The sequence below is a fragment of the Lactuca sativa genome, unplaced genomic scaffold (genome assembly GCF_002870075.4).
Source record: "Lactuca sativa cultivar Salinas unplaced genomic scaffold, Lsat_Salinas_v11 Lsat_1_v11_unplaced_07, whole genome shotgun sequence".
NCBI classification, from domain to species: domain Eukaryota; kingdom Viridiplantae; phylum Streptophyta; class Magnoliopsida; order Asterales; family Asteraceae; genus Lactuca; species Lactuca sativa.
Window position 1 is genome coordinate 44,754 of NW_026440199.1, and position 19,814 is coordinate 64,567.

Below are 19,814 nucleotides of genomic sequence, written 5' to 3' on the forward strand. Positions count from 1 at the left end.
ATTTAATAGTTTGGGTTTCATCTTCAATCTAAATCATCTTCATCATCCACGTTTAGTTTTGACGATTTTCTGGAATGGGGAGGATTTATATCGATTTTCTACTTTTTTCCATACGAAAATTTAAATCTACTTTTTTTTCCATATCAAAATTTTATTGAAATTAAAAACAACATGAAGTTGGCAATACAAGATAAAGAACAAAAGTAAAACAAGAAGATAGAAGTATAATAAGAAAACAAAACAATAATATAGTGTATTTAATCCTTGAGCGCACCATTCATGGAGTGTATTTTATCCTTCACATCACTCGAACCAAAATATAGAGGATCCACCATAAAGGCAATGGATTATGGCAGGACAGTAGAGTGTTACATTGAAAATCAAACACCTAAAAATATCTTCATTATCCTCGACCAAAAGGTAGGCAATGAACTTGAAATTAGAATGAAATATACTGCTGTATATTCAATGAAAAAAGAAGCTAAAATAAAAAACCAAAGTTATTCCTTAAAACAACAAAATTCTATCTTGGATCTTCACATATGTAGCGAGAAATAACACCGAACCTCTTCTGATAAAAAAAAGTCTCCAATAATTAGCATAAAATTCAACTTCAAACCAATTCCTCTCCACAACCTCTTCAATTTGGATGCAATTAAATATGAATTCTATATCTGTCAAGAAATTAAGCTCTCAACCACTTGTGATTCCATTTATTGTTTCCAAGTATGAACTCGGAAATTCTAAAAGGCATGCCAATGCTGCAACACACTTGAAATGTTTTCACAAAAATAAAAGGCATAGGAGGCAACATAGAGATACAATGTTTAGAGTAGAAGATGCCATTAGATGCCCTGACCTGCAGCCGATATCCCTACCTTTTAAGCTATTGTAACATTCTTGTTTCTTGACAGTGATCAACATCTATTGGATCCACAAAAAATCCAAAATTTGGTGCTTGGTAGTCTATCTATCAGGGGCAGAACACAAGCATTATAAGTTTATAACTAAGGGGGCCGAAATTAAAATTTCAAAACAAAACTATATAGGCAAAAAAAATTGTTCAGAATGATCACATATCAAAATTTGAAAGAAGAAAAATAGTAACAAATATTGTTATATTGCACTTGAAAGTGGAACTTGTCAATCTTTTGCATTTTTAAAGTCTTGTTGCAGCAGGAATACTAAACGTTGGGTTCTCCGCAACAGAAATGCTAGACGTTGGGGTATTTTCATCCAAAACAATCTCTAATGGTTTTATAGATTCTTGAATAAAATGAATATGTTTTCTTTTAAATAACCGGACAATAATCGATTGGTTTTTTATGTTGATATGTATTATATAAATTAATTAACTAGCAATTAATAAATAACAAAGTATAATACTAATACTAAAATAAAATAACAACTAGAATTTAATAAATAGATGTTATTGAATTTTCTTTTATAACTATATGAAAGCCTAAACTAGATAATATGGTTGTGATTTTTATTAATTCCATTATATACCAATATATAAAATATATAAGTATATTCGTTTTAGACTTTTAGTGTTTACATATGGATTTTGCATACTATAATTCTCTCTCTCTCTCTCTCTCTCTCTCTCTCTCTCTCTGTATATATATATATATATATATATATATATATATATATATATATATATATATACTAGGTTACAACCCGTGGGAACCACGGGTAAAATATATTTATAATTTTATTAAATTAATAAGATTAAAGTTTTTTAAAGCTTTTGTATTAATTGTTTAAAATTAATATTTGATATACGTTATATATGTGAAGACATTTAATATAAATATGATTTATAAAAAGAATATAAATTTAAATAGAGTATAAATATGTATTGTGAATAATATATAAAAGATAATATAAATAACAAAAATATATTATTTAGTTAAACTTTAAATCTATGACGAAAACTAAACCCTTTAGTTGTTTGGACCCTTTTTGTTGAATAAGATTAAACATAGCTAATTTAGGTAAATTTTGTTATCATGATTTTATAGTTACAAATATATATGTAGTAAATTTCTCAAAAAAGTAAATTGTGGTAAAAACAATTCATCGTAAATGAATGATGAGATGTGATCACAAGTGGTTACGTATCATTATAAAAAATATAAAGATAATCTGATAGTTAAATTATTGAATAAACGTTAGTTTCATCTATTGTCGATTATTGAACAGACGATCCTTATTGTAGGATAACAAACTAAAAACTTATTTTCCAATCGAATATAAGTAAAACTTTTTAAAACGATTGAATGTAAGAAAATGAATCATGAAAAGGGTGCCGTTTTTAATGGTTGGTAGTGTTTAATTATAACAATAATAATAAAATAATTATTAATTTTCATATGATTATGTATGTTAATTTTGTCTTATTATTATCGACTCTTGAGACACGATTTTGATCTAAAAAATTATTATTTACCAATCCATATTGTTATCAAATTCAACAATTTGTGGGTGTTTCTATAAACATTTTTTAACCAGTTTTTAATTGTTATCTGTAAAAATAATTTCAAACCACATATATATTTAAAAGTAATTAAATTTGAGTCAAACGCAAGAAACACATTTAGCTAGTCGACCAACTTGCAGAAAAATGTCATTCATTTGGTTTTCATAAAAACACAAAGGGGTTAGAAAGGAAACAAAATTAGTTTGATCCCTTGAAAATTTGTGGTATCAGCTGCAAAGTATTATATCAAAATTTGAAATTGTTAACAAACTTATGCACACTGATTCTTCAAAATGTAACCTATCATTAGTAGCACAAAATATGGATAGTGATATTTGTACCTTACAATAAAAAAAGAGACACATCTTTTAAAAAATTAAGGTCATAAACCTAGAAGGTCTATTCAATAATAAAAGTAACACATAGTGTAGCCTTAGTAAATGATTTTAACCACTTTTAACCCCAAAATCAGTAAGTATGATCATAATTATAGATTTTAATGGTTGGGATATGCCTATACTTCTTTACAGAAAATTATCACAATCTTCTAACATTGTTAGCACACCCATGAGTCATCCCATTAGTAAATAAATAACTTCAAGGAATAAAGAATTAAATAAAAGAACTGACTGCATGGAAATTAAAGATATAATTATATGAACCTAAATGGGGAACAATGTAGACAGAGAATGGAACTTGGAAGAAAATTAAAGATATGAATATAAAACCTTATTGGATGTTTTCCTCTTACTCAATCCAACAAACACATAACAATGTTGTCATTTATTTCAATTTAAAAACAGACATGAATGTTGTGAACCAATCACTTTCTACTTAATAAGAATATTTTAAATTGATTTTTATTACGAATGCATAATAGGTATATAAGTTAACATAAACTTCACATGGTGCTTCAATCACAATAAGATTACCTTTTGTCAAGTGTGGCATCAGATTTAGTGACAAAAATCCATGACTTCCCTGCTACACATGAAATTGGATCCAACAAAATATGGGAAATAGATTTTTTTTGGTTAGGTAAAATATCTAGTCATGGTTCTTGTACATGCATATGTGATTTGATTCATACACATGTAAATAGCACGTAATCTTAAATAGATTATCTCATTTAAGCATTTTCACAAACACTTGGCATACATGTAAGTATGTAACCTAAATAGCGATAAAAAATAAAACAAAATCACTCTGAATGCTGAAACACATAAACCATGGAATAGAGATTACAATACTTAGTAACAAATTGGTTACCACAGATCTTAATCGGGGACTTAAGTTCGAGAAAAGTAGGATGGTTAAGGAAAACCTCTTTGGAAGCAAAACAAGGCTTTCGGATCTCCGATTCCGAGAACGGAAACTGCTTTGGAATGGATCCAACCTTAACATTTTAAAAGCTTCTTGATGAACTTGTTAGCACCACATCCTCCATTTCCGCTAAAATTTTAAATCCCCGGGTTTCTAATTTTTTTCTGATCTTGATAGAGATGATGAAGTAAAATAGGGCATAGAAATACAATATGGTTTAAAGAGAGAGTAAGGTTATAGTAGAAGAAATGGAGGGGTTCAAATCAGACGGGAAGAGGTGACTTGGGGGTAACTTGGTAATTTAACTTTAAGGTTAGAAACATTTTGAAGAAGCATTTATTATATATATATATATATATATATATATATATATATATATATATATATATATATATATATATATGGAAAAGTGAATATACCTTTAAGGGTATATAAGCTTAGGTACTCAAACTCACCATACTATGTCGTTTTGTATCATTTATATACATTGTAATTGTCTAATGTTCTTATAATTCAACTTTTAACTTGATTTATTTCAAAGATTTTTATAGATTTCGCATTTATCTTCCTTTTATATAATTTTCATTTTCAACTACAATATATATAACTTAGTAGGTGTTCGTCAAAAATGTGATGTAAGAGGAAAATAATATTGAAAATTTGAAAATTTTGAAAATAAATCAAGTTAAGGATTGAATTTTAAGAACATTATAATGAATATATCAAACAAAACGACGTATTATAGTGAGTTTGGGTACCTAAGCTTATATACCCTTAAGGGTATATTCACTTTTCCCATATATATATATATATATATATATATATATATATATATATATATATATATATATATATATATATATATATATATATATATAATAGTAGCTCTTTTGTCATATGTCACCATATTAGACATTTTAATTAATATGTTGCCACTTGTCAATCTATTAGTTTTCCATTTTAAATTTATTAGACCTCCTCATTAATATGATTCTATTTTAAATTTTAAATTTTAAATTATTGTTTTCATTAATTCACAAATAAAAAATATCTAATATATATTAGAAATTAATTTTATATATTTATTTGAATCAATGATTATAATTTCACATAACTAATAAGAAATTTCTCTTAAATTAATAATTTATTTAAAATAACTTATTAATAATTTTTAGTTTTTACTACAAAAATTTGATTAATTTTATAACCGTAGTTCCCACGGGTTATAAACTAGTCCCTATTCTAATAAAAGAATAAGTTTAATCTTATATTGACAAGTGTCATGCAATTAAAACCCCTCATTAATGTTATATATCATTTATCATGCCACTTGTCAACCTATTAATTATTCATTTCAAATTTCAAATTTTAAATTTTCCACTCTAATTTTATTAAATTAATTAATAATTGATTCTTCATTTTAAATTTCAAAATTTAAAATTTCTTTCTTTAATTATATTAAATTAATAACATTAGATTAAAAAATATAATAAAATTAATATAAACTAGAAAGGTATCCCCGCGTTGCGGGGATCGAATGGCCAACAGTATTTGCGGGCGCCCTCTCAAAGTTCGTTGCCATTTCTAAACAACACAACAAAACCTGATTTTATTAAATGTGAATATAGAGTCAAATGGAAATCTATTTAGTATAACATCCTACTTTATTTTGAAAAATATACCCAATTATATGAATGTTATACATAGGAAGAAAAAAGTCATTACTATAATTCGTTAGAGATCTTCTAAGTAAAGGTATGCAATTTGTTCAGTTAGCAGAGGCATGTCACAAAACCTGTAAACATTAGTGGAATTTTGGTGCCATTTTTCTTCCAAAACTTAATTAATTCTTCCAAATCCGCCCCTGAAGCAATGTCGCATATACCTCTTTCCATGGATCTTGTGACCCATTTGTAAAACATATTATTGATCCTACATTTTACATATTTCAAGAAAATTCAACAAAAACAAATTAATCCGAAAATTTACATGTAAATACTATTATTGGAAGTACCATTATATCTTTTTGACCAATTGTAAAGACTGGTTTCTGTGTTAAACCTTGAGCTTCTTATTATATAAATCACAATGCGCAACAAAACAATTCATATGAAAATTTATACCCCATATCCTAGGAATTAGGATTACCAACAATTCAAAAGCACATTATAGCTTAAAAATCCATACATCATGCGAATTATAAGGAACAAAAGAGAAATCCTTTCGATTTTGACTTCAAAGGAGTTAAGAAATTGCGGTGGTTAGACTGCACTATAAGGAAGAACCCCTCCTACCAGCAAACACTTGATTAATTTTAAATTTTAATAAACACCAATTAAAAAAAGTTTATAAAGCTAGCAACAATATAAACAATTCAATGAGAAATATTACATAAATGAGCACCTGAGCGAAGTTACCCTTTAATGTCTTTTTGCTTCCGTACAGCAAGAAAAGCCTACAATTCATTTTCAAAGGCATCATTTGGGAACATCAGCAGCAAAGCAATTACATCTTGACCCTACAATCAAATTACAAATAGGTAATTTTGTCATTTTAATGATTATCCCTTTTAACTTAAATTTTTTTTTCTTAAATAAAACAATTTAGGAGGTTGTAAGATTTAAATAGACGTTGGGCAACTTTCAAGTCTCAAATTGTTTCATTTTTTGCCGACTTTTAATTTTTCATTGTTTTTATTTTTAACAAATTAACATAACCCAAAATCAACTCACTTTTTGGTAAAGAGGTCAAAATTACACATTTTACCTCATCATCTTCATGTCCGGATTCCCTAACCCATAGATTCCCATCGGGGTCCACAAATGGAAAATATTAGAAGCTCAAAATGTGAAGATACCTGAGAAAAAAAAAGAAAAAAAAAACTGATTTTATTGATAAATTTAGTACCCTTGGGATTTAAGAACTGGATAACTGTTTCATCCTTAAAAATGTTAACTTCCTCAATTGTTGGTATTGCGTTTACACCTATTCTCTTCAAAGTGCGGGTTGGACTTTAAAATCATACATATCTACATATTATATCAAATGGTATTATTTATTTATAATAACACAATGGCATTGTCGGGTGTAAAGGCTTACAGGATTATCTATATTATTTATCTGTAAAGGTGAAAAGAGGAGAACCTTGGTGCACTTCAAAAACATGATAGGGAATCTGAGTGGAAAAAAACCAATATAAGTTAATTATATGTGTATCTTCATCATACCAGAACAACACAAAAAGTATAGATTAGAAAATAAAAACTACCAAAATTTCAAAAATAATAGCAATCGGTGTGAATAGAACTGAAATTTGATTTATAAACTAAGAAACAAATCCCAAAAATGATTTGGAAAAAAGTTGTACACGTTTTAACTCTTGGGTGAAAGTACACATCATTTTAAAATGTAGTTTTGCTCGATTATGGTACCCAGGTTTGTAGAATCCTCCATCCCCTATACCTAGCTCCCTGCAAGTTTTTACTATTTTCACCTGAGGGGTAAAAAGGGAAAGTAATCAGCATCATGTGATGACCAACAATCACAGGTATGTTCTCATTCAATCAATCATCAAAAGAAATATAGCCTTTCAAGAGTACCGTTCCAGACCTCAATATATTGATTTTGGCCCTTCTGCTTCGCGTTTATATTGATTTCTTTTTTCTCTGTTTGTTGAAAGTAGTCAAGGTTTTAGCTTTACAACCCCAATTTTAACCTTCTTTGGACATATGTGTAGTGGGAGTAAAGGTAGAAAACAAACGTTGGAAGGAGGTTTATATCTTGAGCCGCTACATATAAAAAAAAAACAACGAATAATAAGCCAAGAAATCACTAACAAAAAAGTATAATATATTGGAAGTGTATAAAGCCAAACAAAAACAAAATTTGCTTTGTAATTGGATCATATTGCTATAATATAATAGATTTTGCAAAGTAATATCCACAAATGTTGAATTTCACCAAAGTTACACCAAGGGCAAAATAGTCATAAGTTGAGTTGGATAGAAGAAAGCTGTCTACTGAATAAAAATTTACTATTTATGTGAAGGAGCGACCATTTCGCTCTTTCGTTTAGAGTAAATGACTGTTTTACCCTTATGTTTAAAAGTGATGCTAAATAAGAAACGACTAATTATGTGTGAAATTTACAATTTAACTCTTCTAAGAGAACCTTTATGCCCTAATATGCAACCCAATTCTTCATTACATATGGATGAACCAAGATGATATCCACCAAAGGGAGTTCAAGCTATCACTTATCACATAAAAACAGTCAACATATTATATTTAATTTAGATTAATATGTTTAATAAAGCAAAATAATATTTATCAATATTAGCCAAATCATTGTCCTTATCATATATGAAACTGTGGCTAATAAACCTACACTTGGTTATATACTCATCGGTATTTACCATATACAATTCTATGTTCACCTAACAACGAACATATCACCCATTAGTTGTAAACGTTAAACCATTCTTAGGAAAAGAACCTAATCCCCAATGATAATTTGGTATTTTTTTAACTGAAACCATTGATTTGAGACATGAAAGCTTATGAACAAACCAGAAACACATCGTATGAATCACCCATGAAGAATGTACCATACTCTGATTTGGGAAAAAGTAGTTGAAAGTTTTCAATTCTTCATATTTCGACTTCTGTATTAGCTGTTAAGTGAAAAAATAACAACAGATGCAAAAGAGTACGCTAAAATAAATTGATGTTGGGTATTAACTACAGATACATGTAATAAGTTTACCTTTGCACAATGTAAGTACAACCTCAACGCCAATTCAGGTGCCGAAACATATTAAAGTGCCTCAATTGTCTAAAACTGAACCCAAGGGTAAATCCATAAATGTACAATACTGCTAGCTTTCCATAAACCCATAAGAGGTATATGCTGGTCCACCTAATGAAGCTAACAATAAGCAGGTATATACGTATATGATGGTCTACCTAATGAATTTACATGTTTTACTAACTCTACTATGTGTATCTTTCCTAACGTCAATATATTTTGACTCTCTATTATAGGGTTCCTGGTTAGATATATTAACTGGTGTTAAAGGGTAAAAATGGAAATATAGAAAGATAGAGCCAGTAAAGCAATAAGATAAAAGATTCAAATGAAATTATAGATAGAGTAGGTGGAACTATATGGTACATTACCAACATAACAGGACTGTCAACTGAACCTCTTGTATTCCACCCATACACACATACACTGGAAAAAAAAGACCATTCAAACAGCAAGAGTAAGGTTTCTGAGACAAAAGAACAAAAAGAAATTGAAGAAATAGGTAGATGAAGAACAAAACTGACAATTACTTCAAAAACTAAACTTTACAAACTTCAGCATGTCAATTCAAATTGAAAAGTAAAAGGAACAGAACAGGAAGTAGTACGACACCGCCGTTTTCTACCTCCGTAGCCCATCGGCACGTCTTAATATCCCTGATTCAATCGTAAACGACGGTGACCTACATGACCTCTCCTCCGATTCGATTAGAAAGAAGGCCATAGAGGTCGGAGGTACGGTCGAAGACGTATGTGTAGAAAAGAAGTTATTGATCAAAAACAGATAAGGTAATTGATTGATGTAAACTAACAAATGAAATACATATAACGGCTAGGGTTTCATATTATTATCAAAGAGAAGTACAAATACAATGAAAAGGAAAGACATAATATATAGACAAGCTAATTAGGGTTTCCTAGCGAAAAGGCCCAATCATAAAACCCAATACAAAATAAAGCCCAAAATATTATTAGGTTAACATCCCCCTTCAAACTCACAATGCAACAGCAATAAGCATTGAGAGTTTGTCAGACAGAAAATGGAATCGATGAGCAGTCAACGGCTTCGTAAGAATATCAGCAATCTGCAAAGAGGAAGGAACATAAGGAAGGGAGATAGTGCCCTTCTGGAGATGATGACGTGTGAAATGACAGTCAATCTCAATGTGCTTTGTGCGCTCATGAAACACTGAATTCTTGGCAATCATTATCGCACTCTCGTTATCACAATACAAAGGGGTAGGCTGAGAGATGTGAACGCCCATATCTGCAAGAAGTCATCTCAACCAAACAATCTCACAAGTGGCGATAGCCATGGCTCGATACTCAGATTCTGTAGAAGATCGAGAAACAACATCTTGTTTCTTGCTTTTCCATGATATCAATGAATCTCCAAGAAAAACACAATACCCAGTAGTGGACTTACGATCATAAATATCACTATCCCAATTTGCATCACTATAGGCACGCAACTCAAGAGAGGATGAAGAAGGAAACATAAGAGTGCGGAACTGAGTACCACGTAAATATCTCAAAATACGAAGAACAACTCCCCAATGAACAGTAGTAGGAGCAGTGACAAACTGGCTAACCACATGAACTGCATGAGCAATATCCGGTCTAGTGACAGTCAGGTAAACCAAACTCCCAACAATGGTACGATAAAGACTTGGATCTGATAATGGGACACCATCAGTTGGAGAGTACTTTGCATTACTCTCTATTGGCGTATCAACTGTTCGATTATCCGTGAGTCGTGCACGTTCAAACAAATGTGAAATATACTTCGTTTGAGATAAAAGATAACCCTTTGGAGATTGAGCAACTTCAATCCCCAAGAAATAACGAAGTAATCCCAAGTATTTCATAGCAAAACGGTGAGCCAAATCACGCTTTAAAGACTCTATACCATCATAATCATCACCAGTAATAATCATGTCATCGACATACAAGGAAAGAATAATCCGCCCTGCATTCGTACATCGAATAAATAGAGCCGAATCATGGTTACTTGGTTGAAAACCAAGAGAAGTAATCACCGTAGAAAATTTCTCAAACCAAGCACGAGGGGCTTGTTTGAGGCCATATAGAGCCTTCCGAAGTCGACAAACTTCACCTGGTCGGTGAGCAATACCAGGGGGAGGAGACATGTATACTTCTTCATGAAGATCGCCATTCAAGAAAGCATTCTTGACATCCATTTGATAAATCTTCCATTGACGAATGGAAGAAACTGCAATCAAGGTGCGAACAGTCGTCATTTTTGCAACAGGAGCAAACGTCTCCTCATAATCCATACCATACTTTTGCGCGTACCCTTTCGCAACAAGTCTAGCTTTATAGCGCTCAACGGATCCATCAGACTTTGTTTTGATTTTATAAACCCAACGACAACCAATCGTGTGTTTTCCAGGTGGAAGCGGAACCAGATCCAATGTATGAGTCTGATAAAGAGCTGCAAGTTCCTCAGCCATAGCGGTTTGCCAAAGGGGATCAGAAATGGCCTCTTTATAGGATGTTGGCTCAGAGAGACGATGTACATTAGCAATAAAAGAGGCAAAAGCCGGTGAGTAAGAGGAATAGACAAAGTCAGGAAGCTTTGTGGACTTCTTATTACGATAAGGTCTCGATGGAAGGGGGTCTTGATGATTTGTAGGCAGAGGATCAACGATAGGTGTTGGATCAGCCACATGTGGTGGATCAGCAGCAAGTGGTGGATCAGTGACATGTGGTGGATCATCAATGTCAATGCTAAACGGATCAATAGTACAAAGCTCCTCTCGGGTTGCATCATGTGACTGAACAGGAATGCTATAAAATGGAATATGCTCCAAAAAGGTGACATTGCGAGATACATACAGTTTCTGATTTGAAGGATCATAGCACCGATAACCTTTCTGACCAATACCATATCCCAGAAAAACACAAAGAGCTGATTTTGAAGACAACTTATCTCTCTTTACATGAGGCTTCAAGACAAAACATGTACACCTAAACACTCGTAATGAAGAATAATCTGGGAGTTGTCCAAACAACATTTCATAAGGAGACTTCCCTGAAGTGTACGCAGTAGGAATGCGATTAATAACATAAGTAGCGGTATGAACAGCTTCTCCCCAAAACATATTGGGAACTTGAGCAGAGAGTAGTAAGGATCTAGCAGTTTCTAGGAGATGTCGATGTTTTCTTTCTGCAACACCATTTTGCTGAGGAGTGTCTGTACAAGATGATTGGTGTATAGTGCCATCAGATGCCAATAATTGTTTAAAATCATTGGAGGTAAATTCTCCTCCCAGATCACATCGAAAACATTTTATGACAGCAGAGTGTTGAGTCTTGACAATAGCTCTGAATTCACTATATATAGTGAAAAAGTCAGACCTGCGCTTCATAAAATAAACCCACGTATAACGAGTGTAATCATCAATGAATGAAACATAATAGTTAGCTCCTGACTTGGAGGTTATCGGAGAGGGACCCCACACATCAGAATGCACAATATCAAAGGGAGCAACAGAACGAGTGACACTTTTATTAAACGGTAAAGCAGAAAATTTTCCTAGTTTACAACCACAACAATCAGAAATATCATCAAAATTTCAAAGAGCCTAACACACCAGTGGAAACCAAAAACTGTAAACGAGACGCTGAAACATGTCCCAAACGAGAATGCCAAAGATAAAAAGGAGACGATGAAGGGTTTAAACGAAAAGACGACAAATCGACACTAGATGCAGCAACATCCGCAACATGTAGCTGCTCCAAGACATAAAGCTCCCAAAGTCTACGGCCTATCCCAATCACCCTCCGAGACCGAATGTCCTGTACACAGCAGAATGAATCAGAAAAGAAGACCTAACAACCAGATTTACACAACTGACTGACCGATGCAAGATTCAAAGCAAGTGTAGGAATGTAATACACATCTGTTAAAGATATATAAGGAGTGACAATAGAACCAACACCCTCTACTGACATGGGTGTAGCGCTAGCAGACATAACAGAGACAGGTGTACGAGAAGATAATGAAGCAAAAGATGAAAAATGTGGTGACATGTGATGAGATGCACCAGAATCCAATATCCACAAGGATGAAGGAATACCTGACGTGTTGGATGAAGACAGACCTGAATGAGACATGGAAGCTGACATGGCAGTTGGATTGGTAGCTAAGAACTGTCTGAACCACTCAACAATTTGTGGATCCAATGATGATGGTGGTGTGAAATTTGTTTCATTCTCAACTGAAGGTGTAGCAGCAGCGTACTGTGTTGGCCTAAAAGATGAAAAAGAGGGACGTGACTGTCCATAAGACTTGTTCTGCTGTGAAGACTGAGAGTATGTTGGTGATCTTGTTTGTTGTTGCTGTTGATTTCCCTTGCTTGTCAGTAAAGGACAATTTGCCTTCCAATGGTTTTTCTTCTTACAGAAAGCACACTCATCAAATGCAACTCTGGGACGATTTTGGTTTGAAGATTGGGGTCGTTGTGAAACAGCAAAGACAGCAAGAGTGGCTGTCTTGGGAGCTTTGTCAACATGGGACTTGATACGAGTTTCTTCAGCGATTAACTCGTGAACAACCGAATCAACAGTGGGAAGAGGTGTACGATGCAAGATTGATCCACGCAGACCTTCAAAATCTGAACGTAATGCCATCAAGAACTGAACCAAACGTTGCTCTTCCCTTCTATCAATATAAGGCTTAAAAGCCTTCAACACATCAGGTTCTGTAAGAGCTAACTGATCCCACAAATCCGACATAGCTGCATAAAATTCCTGAACACTAAGATTGTTCTGTTGGAGGGCTCGAATATCAAACTCTAACTGATACTGCTTTGCAAAGTTAGACTGAGTATACAACCTAGCCAAGTGATCCCAAACCTCCTTTGCCATGTCATACTTCGCCAACTGAGTACCAATAGACTGGATGACAGAATTATTAATCCAAGTAATGATCTTGGAGTTATCAGTCTCCCATGAATCCAGTAAGGTTTCATAATTAGCGACCTTCTCGTATGTTGGTTTCTTCTTGTCACCTGTAACAATCCCCCACATAGTCTTGCCCCGCAAGAAATTTTTCATAACATAACTCCAATAGGCATAGTTTTTGCCATCAAGTTGAATACTAATGGACTGAAGAGAATCATCTCTTGGGGCCATATTTCAATATCAGTCAAATAGTAAATACGAGTAGTAGCAAAAAATGATCAAGATCTCGAAATCAACAAAGCTAGACGAAAACGAAACCCTCAAAACCGACAAACGAACAAATCAAACCAAACCAAATACAGAAACGAGCAAAAAAGGCATACCCCAAAATTGCAAATGGTGACAATGAACAGTACACGTGAATAGTGCTGATGAATAGTAACCGTGAACAGTAACCGCGTGATGAACAGTGTCGATGAATAGTAATCGATGAACAGTAACCTCGCGATGAACAGTGCCGATGAACAGTAACTCCGATGAACAATGTCGATGAACAGTAATCGCCCCCCAAAAAAAACGAAAAACTACAGATAATCAACCGAGCTCTGATACCATGTAAACTAACAAATGAAATACATATAACAGCTAGGGTTTCATATTATTATCAAAGAGAAGTACAAATACAATGAAAAGGAAAGACATAATATATAGACAAGCTAATTAGGGTTTCCTAGCAAAAAGGCCCAATCATAAAACCCAATACAAAATAAAGCCCAAAATATTATTAGGTTAACAATCGAGACTGATGCAGACAATTGTAGGAATTTAGAAAAGAAAAATAATCAAATTGATAAAGGATTGAAAATATGCTTTACCCGGGGATGCTGTCCACCTAAAACACGATATCGGATAAGGAGTCTTACGCTGCTCTGGAAAGTCCGACGTGAACCCCGAGCCTCCGATAAATGGAATTTTTCAAGAACCCAGATGCAGGAGTCGATAGGGTTTTTAATTGGGGATTTTTGAAGCTATGTTTACCTTGATGATTCTTCTTGTATGTCGATTCCTCGACATCTCCGACCGGACGCCACTGCCGCCCTCTTTGGTGGTCAGCACCGTCTCCATCCGTTCTCTTTTTTCTTTCCACAGTTGCAAGTGACAATCGATTTAGGGATTGAATATGGTACAAATAGAGAAGACAAAGAGAAATGGTGAAATCGATCTATAGGGGTGGTGGGAAGCGGGGGAACATGCGACAGAGAAGCAAGCAATAAGGAGTATGAGTTCGATGTAGAAGAAACGGAGCGCCCTTATGTATTTCCGTGTTTCTCTTTTTCCATCTCTCTACCAGACGAAGAGTACACCACAAAGGGGCGACCGGAGGTCAACTACTCCCCTACTCAACAGATTCGCCACCATGAAACCATCCTCCCCACTTCCTTGATCTATTGCGTTCGTGCTCCTCATCGGTGTACGAATAGAGGATCTGCTAAGAGAAACCTTGTGGGAGGATGGAGATGAAGAAGCGGTGGGAGATAAAGGAAGACGGTGAAAGGATCGGGATATCTTCTAATGCTAACCACGGTGGAAGTAAGTTACCGAAGCTACAGTATCCTGGTCAGGTACTGTTGAGAGAGAAAGCAGACCTAAGAGGAGAAGCGGAGGTGGAACAGTTCTTCTTCTATTTCGATGCTTTTAGAGAGAGACGGTGGGTTTTGGAGCTGATGGAAGCTTTTGATATGTAGCGATGGACATGTGGATGTCTATGGAGTTACTGGGTGATAATACGTGGAGTACCGGTATTGTATCGTAGAGACGGTGTATCATAGGGAGGACACGTAGCACCGACGAATAATGAAGAGGGAAGGAAAAAATGAGACATATCAACGGAACAATGCAGATGAATGTTCATGGACTAAATTGACAATTTGACAAACTCTTGTGGCAAAATCCTTGACCAATAAAAATATGTAAAGTTGTGGACCAATTCTGCAAATCCCTTAGCCACAGTAAGAAAGGAGTTAAAAAGATGGCAAACCCCAACAACAACTACAACATAGTAGAAGGACTAAATTTGACAAAAGAGACTACACAATACTGTAGCTAAGGTCTGAGAACTTTAATATATTGTATAATTATAAAATGATATAACTTCACGTATTTATTTAAATCAACGATTATAATTTTATATAACTAAAAAAATATCTCTTAAGTAATAATTTATTTAAAATAATTGATTAATAACTTTGATTTTTTAATACGAAAGTTTAATTAATTTTATAACCATGGTTATCACGGGTTATAAACTTAAACTAGTCTCCCTATCTAATAAAAGAATAGTTTTATTCTCCTTTTGACATGTGTCATCTTATTAGCCCCCTAATTAATGCATATTTTATTCTTCTTTTGTCATGTCTCACCATATTATATTTATTAATTAATGCATGTCATTTGTGAACCTATTGATTCTCCATTTCAAATTTTAAATTTCTCATTCTAATTACATTAAATTAATAACATTAGAATAAAAATTAAAATAAATTTAATACAAATAATAAAGTGATATAATATCACATATTTATTTAAATCGATGATTAAAATTATATAGATAAAAAAATCTTTTAATTAATAATTTATTTAAAATAATTTATTAATAATTTCGTTTTTATTTTAAAAGTTTAATTAATTCTATAACCGTGGTTCCCACGGGTTATAAACTAGTCTATTATAATAAATGAAAGTTTTTTTGGCCACATGTCCTGTTCTCCTTCATTTGAACACATGACATTTTCTAACATTTTTAAATTCTCTATTTTCCACTTGTCGTTTTATTGTATTTTTCATTTTATTAAATTAAAATTCCACATTTAATATGTAAGATAATATATATGTAAGGTATTTATTAAAAAGGGTTTATATATGTAATGTATCTAATACATTAAAGTTTCATTAATTTTAATAATTTAAAAGATTTTTCTTTTAAATTCAAATTGTTAAAATTTTATGTTTAATTTTTTTTTAAATAAACCCATGTAATACATGGGTCTTACACCTAGTATATAATAAAAGAATCTTTCCCATGCCACATGTCCATTTTTTACATTCAGGTTACGTCCAACTTCTTTTTATTTTCCCGCCCAAAACAATTTTAAAGATATATTTGGCAATTAATTAATAATTAATTTCCGTATTAATATATTTATAATTGAAATTGAAATTAAAAGATTTCGGATAATTTAGTTACATTTTAAAAGATTCCTTGATTATCTCTTTTAATTTGATTCATCGGTTATCCCTAATCACGACAATATCTCCCGAAATTTTGCCCATCTCTTTTGAAAACCAAATTGCTAATATAATCCGTGATTTTGAAATTCAAGATCAATATCTCCCTCGTCACCACCACTTCTACGACGTTGCTGCTCTTATTCTTCGCCACTAATATCGTTATCATTTATCTTCCTCTTCAACTACATATTAGACAGGGAAGATATTCGAAGCCTCGCCTGCAATGACCGCATAATTGTTCTACATAATGTAAAGTTTATTGTTTCTCATTAATTAATTAGTTATTGTTTTCTATTTCAGTTTGATATGAATTTGTCATTCTTGATATGCAAAATTGAGTTATTCCATCTTCTTCTAGGTTGTGGTTTTTTCATAAATGTTTTTAAGGTAAAATTGGTTACGAAGACCATGATTCGAGTAGGCTCCCCATAATGGTTCCTCATGCAAGGTATTTATGTTTTGTTTTGATTTTTTTATGTGTATGTAGTTCTAATTTCGTTATTTTTTGTGGAACAAAACTGGATGCCTAGGTTTTAATTTTGGAGATTTTTTTTTTCTGTAATGACAATAGTCGATGATGGATTTTGGTTTTTGGATTAATCACAATAAGTTATTGGTTGTGTACTTTTCATATAAATAAAAAAAATTGGATTTTGGTTTTTGGATTAATCACAAGAAGTTATTGGTTGTGTAATTTTCATATAAATCAAAAAAAAAAATTGTCACCACAGGTTATTGGTTTGGAAAGGAATGGAGTATTCTTGAGAAAAACTTTAATGATATGTATCATAAATTGAGTCATTTATTAGTTTTATTATAAATAGAAATTAATAATTGATTTATTGTTAGGAACATACACAATATAGCATCACAAAGCAAGAAAAGAACATATTCCACGACTTACATAATCGAAATTCTACATGTAAAAGCTAATTATCATGTATCTCTTATTAAGACTTAATTTCTAAAATATTATGGATTCTCAGTCACATGAGAACCCTATTGATGAATCACCCAATTTAAATAATTAATTACCTACGATTCATTATACAGAAAAGAAAAGATACCCACAATAGTTTCTTAGGAATTCTATTTGCAAGTGGTTTTATTACACATGGAGATTAAGCATTATGCCTATGTGAAAATATGAACCTCCATTCATCATACAACTTATCACATTGATTTATTTTATCTGATGCCTATTTTAGCTCATAAAGCAAGATTTACAGTTTTGGAATATGTCAATGGTGGAGAGCTATTCTAAATAATTGTAAGTTGCAACCGATATTTTTAATCACACTACAAGAAACTAGAGTATTACCGGCGACAAGCGTCGTCGCTAAAAGTGGGACTTGTCGCCGCTAATACTATTAGTGGCGACGTGTCGTCGCTAAAACGTCGACGCTGATGTCTCGTCGCTATTGATCGAGTTGTCGCCGCTAATACTTGTCTGTCGTCGCTAAAGACGTGTCGCCGCTAAAGACCCGTCGCCGGTAATAACCGACCGTCGCCACTAAAGGCGTCGCCGGTATTGGTGTTTATATATATATATATATATATATATATATATATATATATATATATATTTCACAATAAAATTGAAAAAAACTGGTATGATATTAATTAATCTAATCCTACATCATTCAATTCCAAAATATTAATACAGTATCCGTTTAAAATACTCGTCCGATTTAACATATAACAAAATAACAAAAATACTAGTCTAAAATACTTGCACAGATTAAACATAAAAAAATCCTACAACTATCTACTCGTCATCATCGCTCTCCTCGTTTCCTCTAGTTTCATTTCGTTGTGGCAACGAACGAAACCAATCTTCAAGCGCAGCACTACATGCCGGATCTTTTAACATTGTTTGAAGCATTTACAACTACAAATAAAACAACATAGTCTTATAAGTTAAACTTGCATTATAACATTCTATATACAAAATATACATTCCATATATCAAACTATAACCAAACTAACAATTACCAAGCTATAAAATACCAATATATCAAACTATAACATAACTAACAATTACCAATATATAAACTACTATCAAACTAACAATTACCAAAATTTGAAACTATTACTAAACCCACAATTACCAACATTTTAAACAATTACCAAATTTAAATAGTCTTGTCACCTGTGATTGTGGTGGTGGTTGTGTTAGTGGTTGTTCCTGATCGTACATCGACACAACCGTGGAAGGTTTACGCCTGATGCCTCTGATATGGCCACGTCGAACACCCAATATTTTTTCAAAACAATTTTGTGTATCCTTCGGTGTTAGACCGCTGGCTTCAGAAGAAGCTTGAGTTTGTTGACTGATCTCAAAGAGTAAAACATTCTGTATTTTCAAAAAATAAAAAAATATAATAAAAATTAGATTACTAACTACCCCTTGACGATATAAGTACTTATATGAAAATACAAATTAACCACTTACGTATTGTTGCTCGACTGTAGGACTACTAAACACCCCATGGCGATCAGTATTGGCCTTACGAAATGCTTCGATTCGAGCAATGTCCTATTTAACATTCAAAATTAGACTAATTATAATTTAAATAAACAATTAAACATATCATAGCTTACTTCTTTGAAACATGCATTGCTATACGAGCACGATCCCCCTCTGTTTACAACTTGTTGTTGTGCACGGACTCCTTTGTTTGACGCCGAACGCTTTAGAAATTCAGGAGTTTGAAAATGCTCGACTGCTTGTGTCCAATTTTCACGTGACATACCATCGGGGGGTTGGCTAATGCCCTTGGGATATCTGTAAGCCCCCCGGCATTCTCAAAATAAGTATGCGCTTTATTTTTCCGGCCTCTATAAATTCTTTGCAAAGTCGCATCAATGCTCTGCAACAACTGAGCACGCTCGGGATCCAAGTTAACCTTATCTAAATCAAACTTATTCTACAAATACAAAAAAGTTAGTTAGTTAAATACCAATTAGAACTAAATTTAAA

At 32.7% G+C, this 19,814-nt stretch overlaps 2 long non-coding RNA genes across 4 annotated transcripts; both read right to left on the reverse strand.

Moving 5' to 3' along the window:
* Positions 1-219: 219 nt before the first annotated feature.
* LOC128129505 (uncharacterized) lies at positions 220-4,107 on the reverse strand. Its single transcript, XR_008227402.1, has 2 exons — positions 3,418-4,107; positions 220-970 (listed from the first exon to the last, which is right to left on the reverse strand). It is a non-coding gene; the product is annotated as an uncharacterized LOC128129505 (long non-coding RNA).
* A 1,813-nt stretch (positions 4,108-5,920) lies between these two features.
* Positions 5,921-9,876, reverse strand: LOC111880062 (uncharacterized). 3 transcript variants are annotated; one of them, XR_002846327.3, is made up of 6 exons: positions 8,574-9,876; positions 7,418-7,596; positions 7,240-7,301; positions 6,953-6,983; positions 6,575-6,665; positions 5,921-6,326 (listed from the first exon to the last, which is right to left on the reverse strand). It is a non-coding gene; the product is annotated as an uncharacterized LOC111880062 (long non-coding RNA). The 3 variants fall into 3 exon arrangements; XR_006187465.2 differs by lacking the exon at positions 6,953-6,983; XR_006187463.2 differs by having other exon boundaries at positions 6,575-6,983.
* Positions 9,877-19,814: the final 9,938 nt, after the last annotated feature.